Below are 14,135 nucleotides of genomic sequence, written 5' to 3' on the forward strand. Positions count from 1 at the left end.
AATAAAGAGAAAAATAGGGGCGCCTGGGTGGCTCAGGCAGTTAAGTGTCTGACTCTTGCTTTCAGCTCAGGTCATGATCTCAGGGTCGTGAGATGGAGTCCAGCATCGGGCTCCTCACTGGCCGTGAAGCCCGCTTAAAATTGCCTCTCTTCCTCTCTCTCTTCCCTCTCCTGCTTACACATCCACACGCTTGAAAGAAAGAAAGATTATTAATAACTTTATGCCAATACACTCAACAACTTTAATAAAATGCAAAAAGGTGCTGAATAGCATGAGCTACTTTAGCTCATTCTGAAGGGAAGAGGTAGATTTTGAATATTCCTCTATCTATTAAGAAATTAAATCTACTTTTAAACTGCAATCTGTTAAAGAAGTTGAATGAAAATCCTTTCCACAAAGAAAATTCACTGGTGAATTTTCAATTCCAATGAGAGAAGAGGCCATCGCAGGGTTTTGAGCAGAAGAGTGATACACCATCATTGACTGTGTTTTAACAGTCTATTTTGATGAGAACATATTTTAATAAAATAAGGTAAGAATCAGGGAGACCAAATAATAATATGGAAAGCAAAGTATTTTGTAAATTATAAACAAGTCAATATGAATAATCAGTACTGCAATAAGAGGGATCCCTGGGTGGCGCAGCGGTTTGGCGCCTGCCTTTGGCCCAGGGCGCGATCCTGGAGACCCGGGATCGAATCCCACGTCGGGCTCCCGGTGCATGGAGCCTGCTTCTCCCTCTGCCTATGTCTCTGCCTCTCTCTCTTTCTCTCTCTGTGACTATCATAAATAAATAAAAATTAAAAAAAAAAAAAAAATAAATAAATAAAGTACTGCAATAAGAGTCATTTTCTTAGTATGCCATTTCTGATAAGATACTCTACACAGGCCTCTTACAAATAAGTCTTTTGATAAAATACATTTTGGCAGGGAGGGCTCTCAGAAAAATGTGGGGAATGCTGCTTGGATGTGTACTGAAGTACAATGGAGCTAATCAAAACAAAACGTCATGCTTACTGATAGGACCCTAGAATAAATTGTTATTTTTTTAATGTGAGGTGCTTGGTCTTGGCTTATGATGCCAGAAATACACAATATTTAACATTATTCCAAAGAACTAGTCTCCCTTAAACCACCTACCTACAGTCATTGTTCCTCTGACTGATGATCAGAGACCCCTTGTAGGATTTAATTCCAACTTGTGCCAGAATAATCCAGAAGAGGCTCCATCTACATCTACAAAAGCTCCCAGGGCCTAAAGATATTGGATATGATATTTATCTACAATGGCCAGAGATAATTTAAACCTTTCAGGAAGTAGAGAACCAGAAAGACTAAGAAAATAGAGCCAAGGCTACAACCAGGTAACTGGAACCAGAAATCAAGTTCAAGACCTGAAGCACCAGTGGGTAACAAGCTCATGTCGAGGAGAAGTTGGAACCAGGATTGTGTTCATGGGTAAGGTTGTGAATATGGAATATGCAACAGTTTCTTTTACAAAGAATCTGGAATAGGTTTGAGGGTGGGGGGGGGGTCATTTGTACCAAGTGGCTAAAAAATGTATATAATCCAACACATGCCTAATTTAGTGCTCTACAACATAATGATTTAATTTAACACTCTTAAAAGACAATGCAATGACAAGAGTATCTGGCTCCTTGGTGGGTGGACAGGGATGATTTTTTGGGAGGAAAATAAGTACCCTGTAGAGAATTACCAACCCCATCCACATATAAAGTCAATTCTGCTGACACATAAATGTTTTTCACAGGTAGACACTGCAGTTTCTATTTAGCACATGGGCCTTCCACCTGGGGAAGTCCAGCTTGGCGATGACATTTCGGTCCAGCTCACAAAGTTTACCTATTGGCTGCTGTGTGCTTTATAGCGATGTTTTCTAAAGCTAAGAATTATTTGGAAAACAAAAGTGATGAGCCAACTAACCCACATATGTCATATTGAAATCTTAGGAGGAAATTCTGCCTACAAGACACATACATAGACACACACCAGTTTTTAATATTTGAGTTTCACCAAGCTCTATTAAATGGCTTCAGAATGTTTGAAACTTATCAAAAATTTCTGAGAAATCTTTATTTCAATATTTTTCCGACAAATATTTTTTTTTATTCATTTATATACTCATTCAATAAACACACATTGAAGTCCATCCTCAAGAGTTAGCACTCCGTTTATAATGATGAAAAGCAAAGGTTCCTAAACTCAAGGACTTCGGTTTAGTGAAGGACAGAAGAGTATGCAAGTAGCTACAACTCAAGGAGACAAGCTGATCAGAGAAATATAAACGAGTACCTTAAGGTTAAAGAGAAGGAAGTGACTAACTGCCAGTGTCTTAGAAGACCTATACAGAGTTACCTAATGACCTGGATCTTGATGGATTGGAAAGATTTTATGAAAGGGAGAAACAGAAAGAGCAACAGAAGGGACAAAGCCTGGAGGTATTTAAGATCACAGTAAGCCTTCTGCCACCTTGAAGAGGTCTTCTACCTTTTGGTTCCCTCAGTATCTAGCACCTAACCAGTAATGAATTGTAACCTGTAGACCTTGTGGCTGTGGCTGAAAATGATGTATTCATTTTATGCTTATTATGAAATCATGATAGTGATGATAATACTAATAATGACAAAATAGGATCTTGCTATGGAGCCCGACCAAAGTGTCCATGTGGTTGTGCTAACCAATTACTTACCATAGTAATAAACCTGCTTGCATTTTCCATTTCTAAATCTTTCATTATACTCTGATAAGTACTAACATGGATTATGGTTATTTGTTGAGTCTGAAAGATTAAAACTTTTATTCTTTGACTATTATAAAGACACTAGCCCTTCCAAAATAAATCTGCATATTCTAAATAATTTCTGTCAAAATTCCGATAATACATGCACACACACACAACTAAATTATACTAAAATAAATCTGGAAAGTAATAGAAATGAGATAATAAAACTAGTACAAAAACTAAGATTGGACTAATCTTGTCAGATATAATCTATTACAATATGTAGTATAGCCTCTGAAAAAATATGCATTACTGGGTTAAGTGTAAGCAGAATGTATGGCTCAGAACTAGAACCTATTATATATAGCACCATGGTATTCGATAAAGGAGACACCATTATTCAATGAGCAAGTGAAGCTTTAGTCAATAGTGCTGTCTGAGTGATCAGTTAGCAATTTGAGAGAAAAAATCTGTTTAGAACCTCATTTCATCTCACACACCACAACAAATTTTATTTTTTTTTAATTTTTATTTATTTATGATAGTCACACAGAGAGACAGAGAGAGGCAGAGACATAGGCAGAGGGAGAAGCAGGCTCCATGTACTGGGAGCCCGACGTGGGATTCGATCCCAGGTCTCCAGGATCGCGCCCTGGGCCAAAGGCAGGCGCTAAACCGCTGCGCCACCCAGGGATCCCTACAACAAATTTTAGATAAATTAAGTAAACATGAAAAATCAACAGAAATTAGTTGAAAAAAAGTAAAATGAATATCAAATGTCTGGAAGCAAAAAAGGATTTACTAAGTTTAGAAATGATTAAAGACATAAGGGGAAAAATGAAAGATCACACTATATGAAAATATAAAACTTCAATACAGAAACAGAAAAATCATGAGATTAGGATCAAATTATAGGAACGTCTGCTGAAAAATATTAAAACATTAATATCTTACTGTATCAGGAGCTTATATTACTTGACCAAAAATTCCACAGAAGTAAAGGGAGGAGGGAGATACAAATAAATGTAAATGTATCAGGAGCTTATATTACTTGACCAAAAACTCCACAGAAGTAAAAGGGGGAGGGAGATACAAATAAATGCAAAATTAAGTAAAAGTGAAAGGGAAATTGAAAACAATTATATTATTTAATTATAACTAATCAATAAACGTATACAACTTATATTCATCATTCATAATAGCAACAAAATAAAACAGCACAGATATCACTGTTTTGCTGATACTATTCAATAGTATTTTTTGTAACTAATCATATTTAACACAGATGCAGAGATGGTACAGTGGAGAATCCTGATGCTTGGTAAGGGCACTGTCACTACTTTTATCTTCTTGATTTTTTAAAAATGTCTTTAATAATGTATTATATTTATAATAAAAAATAAAAAGTAGCACATGTCTATAATAATTAAGAAAAAGATCTTATCCAAATTGCTAAAACATAATCCTATACATTCAGAATTCCCACTGTCTGCTGGACAGCAACAGGTCTCTCAGTAAGGAAGGGTGATTTCATCTGCCTGCATATGCTGAGGCAGCACAGTAGAGAAATACCAGTAGTCTATCTGTTCCAAGTGTTTAATAACAGAATAAGTGTTTCTATAGAGCCATTATGAGTCAAAGCCAGAATTTTAAAAATTTATTTATTTATTTACTTTTAGAAAACAACATACAAATAACTAAAACTTGTGTATCCAGCAGAGATATATGCTGTGAACAGTGTGACTGAATCACTAGGAACTTTGCCTAGAGAGGGCTCATTTGTGTAAGTGCTGCAAAAATTTTATCACCTATTTCTCTTTTCTTAAAACAACAACAACAACAACAAAAAAAAAACCCCAACGTTGATGGAGGCATCTGAGTTTATTTCAATATAGTTTTAAATACTTATAAAATCACTCTACCTCAACACTATTTGTTGGTGGTGCTAGTAGCAGTCGTAGAGGTGTGGCGTGAGGGTGATTCTTGACAGCTCACTGAAATCCGTGTGATGAATGAATAGAACAATAGATGGGAACTACAATGTGCTGATGGGACAAAGGGCCAAGAAGTTCAACACAGAGGTTAGAGGGAGAGAAGTGTCATGAAGGGTCACAGAAATCTCCACATGCTCATTCATTCCTCGAGCCAGAAACCATTTACTGAGTTTCCCCCTTGTCCTTCTACCTTGTATAAAACATGTAAGAAAGTCAAGGCCCTTCTTTTAAAATTAGTTCATAAAATTGTTGAACCAGCTACAGTGAATAAATTTACATTTCTCTTTCTGCAAGACCTATTTAGAAACTATTATCTTGTGAAGCTGTTTTGTAAAATGTAGAACCATCATCAGGACCAGGCCACTATAATCCTCATTTTTTAACCCAGGAGAAAGGAGAATGGGGATGGTTGAGGCTAGCCTCTGGGTACCTAATCTGACCAGGCAAATCAGTCCTATAAAAATGAAATGAACCTACCTTCCTTGGCTTCTATCCACCTGATAGGATACACAGGGAACTTGCAGACTGTGGGTCCTCATGTATCAGCTGCTGGATTTTTCCTCCACTGACCATGGGAGTTTCCAGTTCAGGAGTTTGGTGGTCACCCTGTCCTAGACAGAGTGAGGGCAGGAGGACCTGATCACACAGTGCTTATATGTTGCTTTCCTCTCTTCTTCCCTCAGAGGGTGGAAAGGTGCTTTAGGAATGGTGATTAATAAAGAATAAGAGTGAAACTAATTTGAACTTGATTGTAGGAAGGTTTTTCATTTACTGTATCCTTTCTGTATCTGACAGGGTTAAAAGAAACCACAAACATTTTTCCAACAAAGCTGAAGAAGAATCAACACTTAAAAAAAAAAATCAGAATACAAGTTTAAGTGACTTGATGTAAAATAAATGAAAATCAATACCTTTTCTTTATAGTAGCATTAACTAGTCAGAAAATAAAAGGAGAAATAGCCTATTCCCCTCTTCCCCAAATAGGGTGGGAGTATAAGAAACCTGTTAGATTATACTGAGGGACAATGAACAGAAAGACATTTTTATAAAGTTATCAATTCTTTCCAAATTCATCTTAATGCAATTTCAATCCCACTAAAATATTTTTAGCTTTTTAAAAACCAGATAAAAGTTGTAAGTTAATACAAAAGTAGGTGAGGAAGATTACCCATAAGTTGAACCAGACAGGGTGGGACATTTGCTACATAACTATTAAGATAGTCTAAAAAGGTACTGTGACCAGATTATGGTGATATCACTGAAAAGACAAACCAGTAGCATCCAGAAAAAGATCCAGTTATCTATGCTAACTTAGATATAAGGCAATATATGGCAAAATTAGTATTTTCAATTTAGTTGGGAAAATTTCATCTATTTAACAAATAGACTGCTGGATTGCTGACCCAGCTAAAAGAAAACAAAGTTTAATTTTTTAATCTCTACCTCACAGCTCAATACAAAAATTTTCTATATATATCATATATATGTATACATAAAAATATATATGCAACTGTTTCTTTTACTTGCACCTTGGACTTTTGTCATCAGTACATACATTTATCTCATTCTTGCTTAATGGCTTTTGACTGTGATGATTTAATTATTTTAATGGACATAGGGATTGGTTCCATATTTTTAAGGATACAGTCATAGAAGCATAATCATTAGGCAAAAAGACGTGAGCATATAAAATATTACTAGTTATTGCTAAATTTCTGGCACAAAATTTTAGAAGGAATTCCTCATGTGGTTTCTTTTCTAAGGGATTATTTTCAGTTGACTTATGGATGTCTTAATTTGCCCACTAATCTACTTGATCAAGATAACAAGTATTAATTAATTAAGCATTTTCTTTGCTTCTGACAGTTAACTAAGGGCTAGGGAGAAGGCATTGGATGGTCAATGGATACAATACAAAGTTACCCTTAAGACTGTTTTAAAAAAAAAAAGAAAATTTTTTAGATACTTAAGTACCAAACTGGGTGATAGTGTCATGTGTTTTAAAGAATCAGAGATAAAAGAAAGGTTTTAAAAAGATAAAATTTGGCTATTTTCTGCAAATACATTCCCCCCAAATGGTTATAACTCCAAATCCATTTGGATCTTAGTCTTTATGGTGATTGATAATGTCCATGAGAACTGACCAACTACACAACTTCTGCTGTACCTTACAAAAGTTCAAATCACATAAATGATCGTGAGACAAGGCTAATTAAAGGGAAGGAAGGGAATGTACCCAACACTTATTTAACATGTACCATGTGCCATTGCCTTGATGAGAGTCTCTTCTATTTTTTTTTTTTTTCACCTCTGGCATGACTTTGAAGGAGGATACTTTAGCAGTGAGTATCTAAAATGAGAGACAGTTCTAGGGACAAAAAGAGCATAAAAGAAAAGTTGGCATCTCTAGATCCCCTGTCTGCCTAGCACCGTGAAAGAACCTTGAAGCACAGTGTTTGTTTCACACAGAATACTCCAAGGCGGGCTCAAAGATACCTTCTATTTGGATACCAGAGGAGGAAGTACTAAGGACTGAATGGGGTCCTCAGGGACCTAAGTCCTAAGAAATTTCCATTTGAGGAGCAGAGGTTAAAAGTACATGGCCCTCGGCTGATAGAAGTCCTCTTATTTCCCATACTTGCATATGCCTGGGAAGTTACCCTACCACTAACACAACCACCACCTGCCTCCACTGCTCCGCTTCAGCCAATGTCTGACTGTATGGAATATGAAGAGCCAGTCTGCCTCAAATCATGGTAATTCTGCTGTACATTTATGCCTCAGAGTCCCTCATTGTTCAGGTCAACAACAGAATTTACCTGTGACTATATCCTTGATGAGCAATTTGACTATACCAGTGTCACCTCCCTTTCTCAGGTTTTTCCTAAAGAGCACTCTCTCAGTAAGTCACTTGGCTTGAATCTGTCTCTGGCTCTGCTTCTAGAGAACCCAACTTAAGACAAAGGGCATCTGGGATTCTGGTCATATTTCCATTTATCACACCTGACAAGTTCTAATCCTCACAATGACTCTACAAAGTAGGTGCTATTATTCCAATTGTATGAATTGATACATTAAGATTGGCCCACTGAGCCAGAGTCAGCAAAGAGGCAGATAGATCCCAGAGAGAACAGAAATCAACTGCTTAAATAGTTTCCCAAAAGAAACCACCAAAGGCTGCCTTTAAGAGGGAGGTATCTGGCTCTCCCACTCTGGGGCCATTCATTCTAACTTTCTACAAATTTACCCATTCAGAGAAAAGTTGTACATGAGGACACAAGATGTAGATTTTTCAATCGATGTTATAAAGTCAGTGTTCTAAAGCTTCAAAATTAATCTTATTGCTAGAACTCATACAGCAATTCGGTAGCGTGGCAGGATACAAAATCAATGCCCAGAAGTCAGTGGCATTTCTATACACTAACAATGAGACTGAAGAAAGAGAAATTAAGGAGTCAATCCCATTTACAATTGCACCCAAAAGCATAAGATACCTAGGAATAAACCTCACCAAAGATGTAAAGGATCTATACCCTCAAAACTATAGAACACTTCTGAAAGAAATTGAGGAAGACACAAAGAGATGGAAAAATATTCCATGCTCATGGATTGGCAGAATTAATATTGTGAAAATGTCAATGTTACCCAGGGCAATATACACGTTTAATGCAATCCCTATCAAAATACCATGGACTTTCTTCAGAGAGTTAGAACAAATTATTTTAAGATTTGTGTGGAATCAGAAAAGACCCCGAATAGCCAGGGGAATTTTAAAAAAGAAAACCATATCTGGGGGCATCACAATGCCAGATTTCAGGTTGTATTACAAAGCTGTGGTCATCAAGACAGTGTGGTACTGGCACAAAAACAGACACATAGATCAGTGGAACAGAATAGAGAATCCAGAAGTGGACCCTGAACTTTATGGGCAACTAATATTCGATAAAGGAGGAAAGACTATCCATTGGAAGAAAGACAGTCTCTTCAATAAATGGTGCTGGGAAAATTGGACATCCACATGCAGAAGAATGAAACTAGACCACTCTCTTTCACCATACACAAAGATAAACTCAAAATGGATGAAAGATCTAAATGTGAGACAAGATTCCATCAAAATCCTAGAGAAGAACACAGGCAACACCCTTTTTGAACTCGGCCATAGTAACTTCTTGCAAGATACATCCACGAAGGCAAAAGAAACAAAAGCAAAAATGAACTATTGGGACTTCATCAAGATAAGAAGCTTTTGCACAGCAAAGGATACAGTCAACAAAACTCAAAGACAACCTACAGAATGGGAGAAGATATTTGCAAATGACATATCAGATAAAGGGCTAGTTTCCAAGATCTATAAAGAACTTATTAAACTCAACACCAAAGAAACAAACAATCCAATCATGAAATGGGCAAAAGACATGAACAGAAATCTCACAGAGGAAGACATAGACATGGCCAACATGCATATGAGAAAATGCTCTGCATCACTTGCCATCAGGGAAATACAAATCAAAACCACAATGAGATACCACCTCACACCAGTGAGAATGGGGAAAATTAACAAGGCAGGAAACAACAAATGTTGGAGAGGATGCGGAGAAAAGGGAACCCTCTTACACTGTTGGTGGGAATGTGAACTGGTGCAGCCACTCTGGAAAACTGTGTGGAGGTTCCTCAAACAGTTAAAAATATACCTGCCCTACGACCCAGCAATTGCACTGTTGGGGATTTACCCCAAAGATACAAATGCAATGAAACGCCGGGACACCTGCACCCCGATGTTTCTAGCAGCAATGGCCACGATAGCCAAACTGTGGAAGGAGCCTCGGTGTCCAACGAAAGATGAATGGATAAAGAAGATGTGGTTTATGTATACAATGGAATATTACTCAGCTATTAGAAATGACAAATACCCACCATTTGCTTCAACGTGGATGGAACTGGAGGGTATTATGCTGAGTGAAGTAAGTCAGTCGGAGAAGGACAAACATTATATGTTCTCATTCATTTGGGGAATATAAATAATAGTGAAAGGGAAAAGAAGGGAAGGGGGAAGAAATGTGTGGGAAATATCAGAAAGGGAGACAGAACGTAAAGACTGCTAACTCTGGGAAACGAACTAGGGGTGGTAGAAGGGGAGGAGGGCGGGGGGTGGGAGTGAATGGGTGACGGGCACTGGGTGTTATTCTGTATGTTAGTAAATTGAACACCAATAAAAAAATAAAAAATAAATAAATAAATAAATAAATAAAAAATAAAAAAAAAAATAAAAACCAGGTAAAAAAAAAAAAAAAAAAAAAAAAAAAAAACAAAATTAATCTTACTCATTTCTAATCTCTGGCACGAAGAACATACTAAATATTTTTCAAATTAATGCATGTCTGAGAACTCCACGATCTAAGTAGGAATTTAATTTCTCCCACCTTGGGTTTGGAGTCTCAATTATTTGTGCCTTCCACAGAGCTTGAATTTTGGTCCCTGTAGTGAGCATGTTGACCTGAATGCTGATAACATTTCTAGCTCCTCTTCCAACTGGGTGGGTCAGATTCATAAACATGCCTGGAAATCTGATGCTAAACTGAGTGGTTTAGCCTTCATTTGACTAAGAACAGCAAGAATGGAAAACAATGTCATGCTTGACCGGGTGGAAGAAAACTTAAGTGAGCACAAAGTAAAATTTTCAAAGTTTGGACCGTGGTGTGTTACAATCCACTGGTTGTCTGACATTGATGAAAGGATCTGCCTATTAATGTTGACAACTAAATCTGAGCTCTGTATAAAGCTACCCAGTTTGGTCTTACCATTCGAACTTCCTAAGCCTCAATGACCCCTTGAAGGATTGCCTTTAAATCACACTCGGTGTCTAGAAGCCCTATGGTCTAAAACAGTGACGTGTAATAGCTGGGAAGTACATTTATGAGTACAGGACAAGTGTCTTTTGAGATAACCCAATACTCTACTCCAGGTAGCGCTCATAGCTGCCTCTCACAGCATCATATTTTCCATTGGTGAGCTACAGATTCATAAATGTAGTGAAACACTGAAAATAATTGTTTTGTTAAGACTTTCGAAAATTCCTCATGATACTACATTCGTAAGATCTTGTCTTCAGCTGATTCAACATTTCAAATTTTCTGAGACTTTCAGTACATGCCTGCTATGCCTTTAATCAGAACATGTGTATTTTTGCCCCTTTCAAGTTATTTCCCTACTGATGTCACCACGGAGCAGGGATGTCAGAGGTGGGAGTAATCCTATTGTCACAAAGATAATCACTTTTTTCTTCCAATGATGGAAGGCAGAGGCAGGAATGAGCCATGGCATCGGTCTACACGATAGAAGATTTACAACTACAGGTTTTTAAAGCTCCTAGTTGAAAATGAAGAGGGAGACGTGGCATGGCAGGTGAATGCACAACAGAACAAGAATAAATTACTATGTCTGTCAGGCTAGATGGATCTAGAAATCGTTCAATCCTCAGGGCCAATGTGACCATAGCAATTTTTTTTTTCCCCTGCAGGTCTCTTGTTTTGTTTGTTTGTTTGCTTCAGAAAGCAAAGCCAAACAAAATTTGGGAAGAATCCAAATGACCCACATTAAAAGAATAATATGGGAAATAATGTTAATACTACTTAATTTCAATTTCCCTGCTAAACTCATAGGCCAGTGTTGCTTGCATCAGACACTTGCTTCTTAAAACAATGAAAACAAGCAGAAGAAAATCTCCTTAACCATAAGGGAATCTCCATCTACGGATCATCTCCCCCGGTGATCTAAATTCACACTGAAGTTGAAAATGGTGATTTTGCTCTCAGCAACTGGACTGGAAAGACAGGGGCTTGAGAAATGGTATTTTTGTCTAAGAACCCTGAGTATCTTGCTGCCCCCCTTTTTTTTAATTTTTATTTATTTATGATAGTCACACAGAGAGAGAGAGGGAGGCAGAGACACAGGCAGAGGGAGAAGCAGGCTCCATGCACCGGGAGCCTGATGTGGGACTCGATCCTGGGTCTCCAGGATCGCGCCCTGGGCCAAAGGCAGGCGCCAAACCGCTGCGCCACCCAGGGATCCCCATCTTGCTGCCTCTTGTAACGGCTCTTTACTTTTCACGTATCAGCTGACAAGTCAGCAGGTGTGCAGCTCTGATCCCAGAACCCCCCCTCCCCCAGAGCACAAACATGATAAGCCACCTCCTTATTGCATCCCCTCTCCCCATTCCCACCCACCAGGCAAGGGAGTTTAAGTCTCAGTCAAGTCTCATCGTGCTCAACATGAAGTGGAAAATGGGAGGAACAAAGCTGGAAGTCTTGGCCGGGAGGTGCCACAGCTCTGAAGTGAGGTCAGAAGGGTGACTGTGTGAATGTCAACGTTTCTCTTTCTCGTTCCGGTGCCATGGAAAACTAGGATGCCTGGAGAGAGAGAGAAAGGAACTGAGACGCTGGAAAGAGTACAAATATTGACTATGGGTTTGGGGTTGGCAACTTCTGGATCTCCACCCCTATTGCTGATAATGGCTCTTTACTGTACATGCTTTCCAGGAGTTTCTGAAGCTCAGCTCAAGAAGTTTCTGTTATGCTTCCAAAGTCTTTGCAAATGGCCCAAACACATACCCCCTACAGTTTACTGCCCCCCTCCCCCGTTCCACTTGAGCAGCTTTATCTGTTTTTACATAGTAACCTGCTATCTCAGATCATACTTAAAGGGCTCTCCTGTACACACCTCATTCAAGTTTTGAAAACCCTTTAGGTGTCAGGAGTCACAGGTCTATTCTAAGTAACAGGGCCAACTCTGTACCACACGGATCATGCCGCTCTGTCTAAGCCAGAGCCCTGCTAACATTGTCTCATAAAAGAGAGGAGGTGTGCTCTCTTCCTTGTAGGATAAGTGTGATGGTGAACAAGATAGATGCTAAAATTACTCAGAAATAAACCATGTGCATTAAGTGTTATAACCACACATCAATAGATTCCATTTTAGATTGTGGTTTTCAGGGTGTTAGCAGATTTGAACCCCATTTGCTTGGTTGGCTAATCTGCCCCTTTGGTAAGACAGATGCTTCTATTTTTCCTGTATAGAAAGGAGGTAAAAGGAAATGAATGTATGAGTTAAAGAGTAACATCATTTTTTAAAAGATCCTCCAGGCTTCTGTCTGGAGAATAGATTATTAGGTGGGGAAAAGACAACAGGGAAACCAGTAAGGCCTCTTGTGCCATAATCCAAAACAGAGGTAAACACCCACCTTGCAAAGCAAAGTTTATGGGGATAAACAAGTGTCACGTAGATGCCTGGACGGATCTACTTTGCCACGCCAGGAGAGAAAGGGACCAGGGCGGTGCATAGACTGCAGGACAAGACGGCGTTGGTTCAAACGCCAGGGTTGGGCCCAGTTACTGGATTCTTATGTTTCTGCTTTCGTAGGAGACTGAAAGTAGCACCCACCTCAGAAAGTCGTCAGGAATAGAGGAGAAGGTGTATGTGAGATGTCTGGAATAGTTCCCACCAGTCAGGGAGATTTTTTGCCTGGCACGTGAAGGACCTAAATGGGTCCCCTAGAGGGCAGCAGAGGAAAAAGAACAGAAGTGGAAGCGCCAAGTGCCAGATGCACCTTAGTTAGCAAGGTAACTGGACCATCTGGCTAGAAAAACCCAGGGAGAAGCCTTCTCTGAGCCACGCAAGGCAGAGGCTGAGCTCAGGGTCATGGATAGCCTGCTGTCTGTTCTGGCTAATAAAGATCTCAGTAGAGATAAAAGCAGTCACTGGGGCCAGCCTGGTAATGAGAAGGATCCAGGAAGTCCTGTGCAAACACACTTCCTTTTTTTTTTTTTTTAATTGGAGTTCAATTTGCCAACATATAGCATAACACCCAGTGCTCATCCCATCAAGTGTCTCCAAATGGCCCACTCACACAGCCAGCAGGTGGAGGCTGGCTGCTGGCTGTTCGCTGGGAGCTCCACTGAGGCCCACTGTTTTTGAGCTTTTCAGTGCAACTGGACATGCTTCCCCCAGTTGGAGAACCGCCCACCTCCCCTGCAGCTAGAACACACTGGAACACAGGCCCTGACAACCACACACACCTGAGCAAGGTTGTGACCCAGAAGCAGGTGTTGGCAGAGAAACAAGTGCCATCTGGGGTCCATTCGGGTGAGAATGGCTGCAGGTAAATCAGTTTCCAGAAGGAGGGGTGGCCAAGGTCGTGCACCAGCCAAGACCCAGCACCAGCAACGTGTGTGTGCCTGGCAGGAGCAACAGTGCTCCTTCTACCAAAGCGGTTCTTCAGGGTGATTCTGGGCATTGGTCCTGTCCCGGGCCTCCCAGCTTGGTTGCTGGCCTTCTGGGAAATCTTATATTCTTCAATAAATTCCTTTTCTGCTCACAGAACATTTCAATTAGTAACAACTGAG

The 14,135-nt window shown here is 39.3% G+C and overlaps 1 long non-coding RNA gene across 1 annotated transcript in view; it reads left to right on the forward strand.

Annotated features, from left to right (window-relative positions):
- LOC140642508 (uncharacterized) overlaps nt 1-8,682 on the forward strand; it is a 53,551-nt gene extending 44,869 nt beyond the window's left edge. Inside the window, exons 7-9 of the long non-coding RNA XR_012038941.1 lie at nt 4,029-4,064; nt 4,423-4,526; nt 5,533-8,682. This is a non-coding gene — a long non-coding RNA (uncharacterized lncRNA). The remainder of the gene's footprint in view (nt 1-4,028; nt 4,065-4,422; nt 4,527-5,532) is intronic.
- The last annotated feature ends 5,453 nt before the right edge of the window (nt 8,683-14,135 follow it).

This window comes from Canis lupus, chromosome 11, assembly GCF_048164855.1.
Source record: "Canis lupus baileyi chromosome 11, mCanLup2.hap1, whole genome shotgun sequence".
NCBI classification, from domain to species: Eukaryota; Metazoa; Chordata; class Mammalia; order Carnivora; family Canidae; genus Canis; species Canis lupus.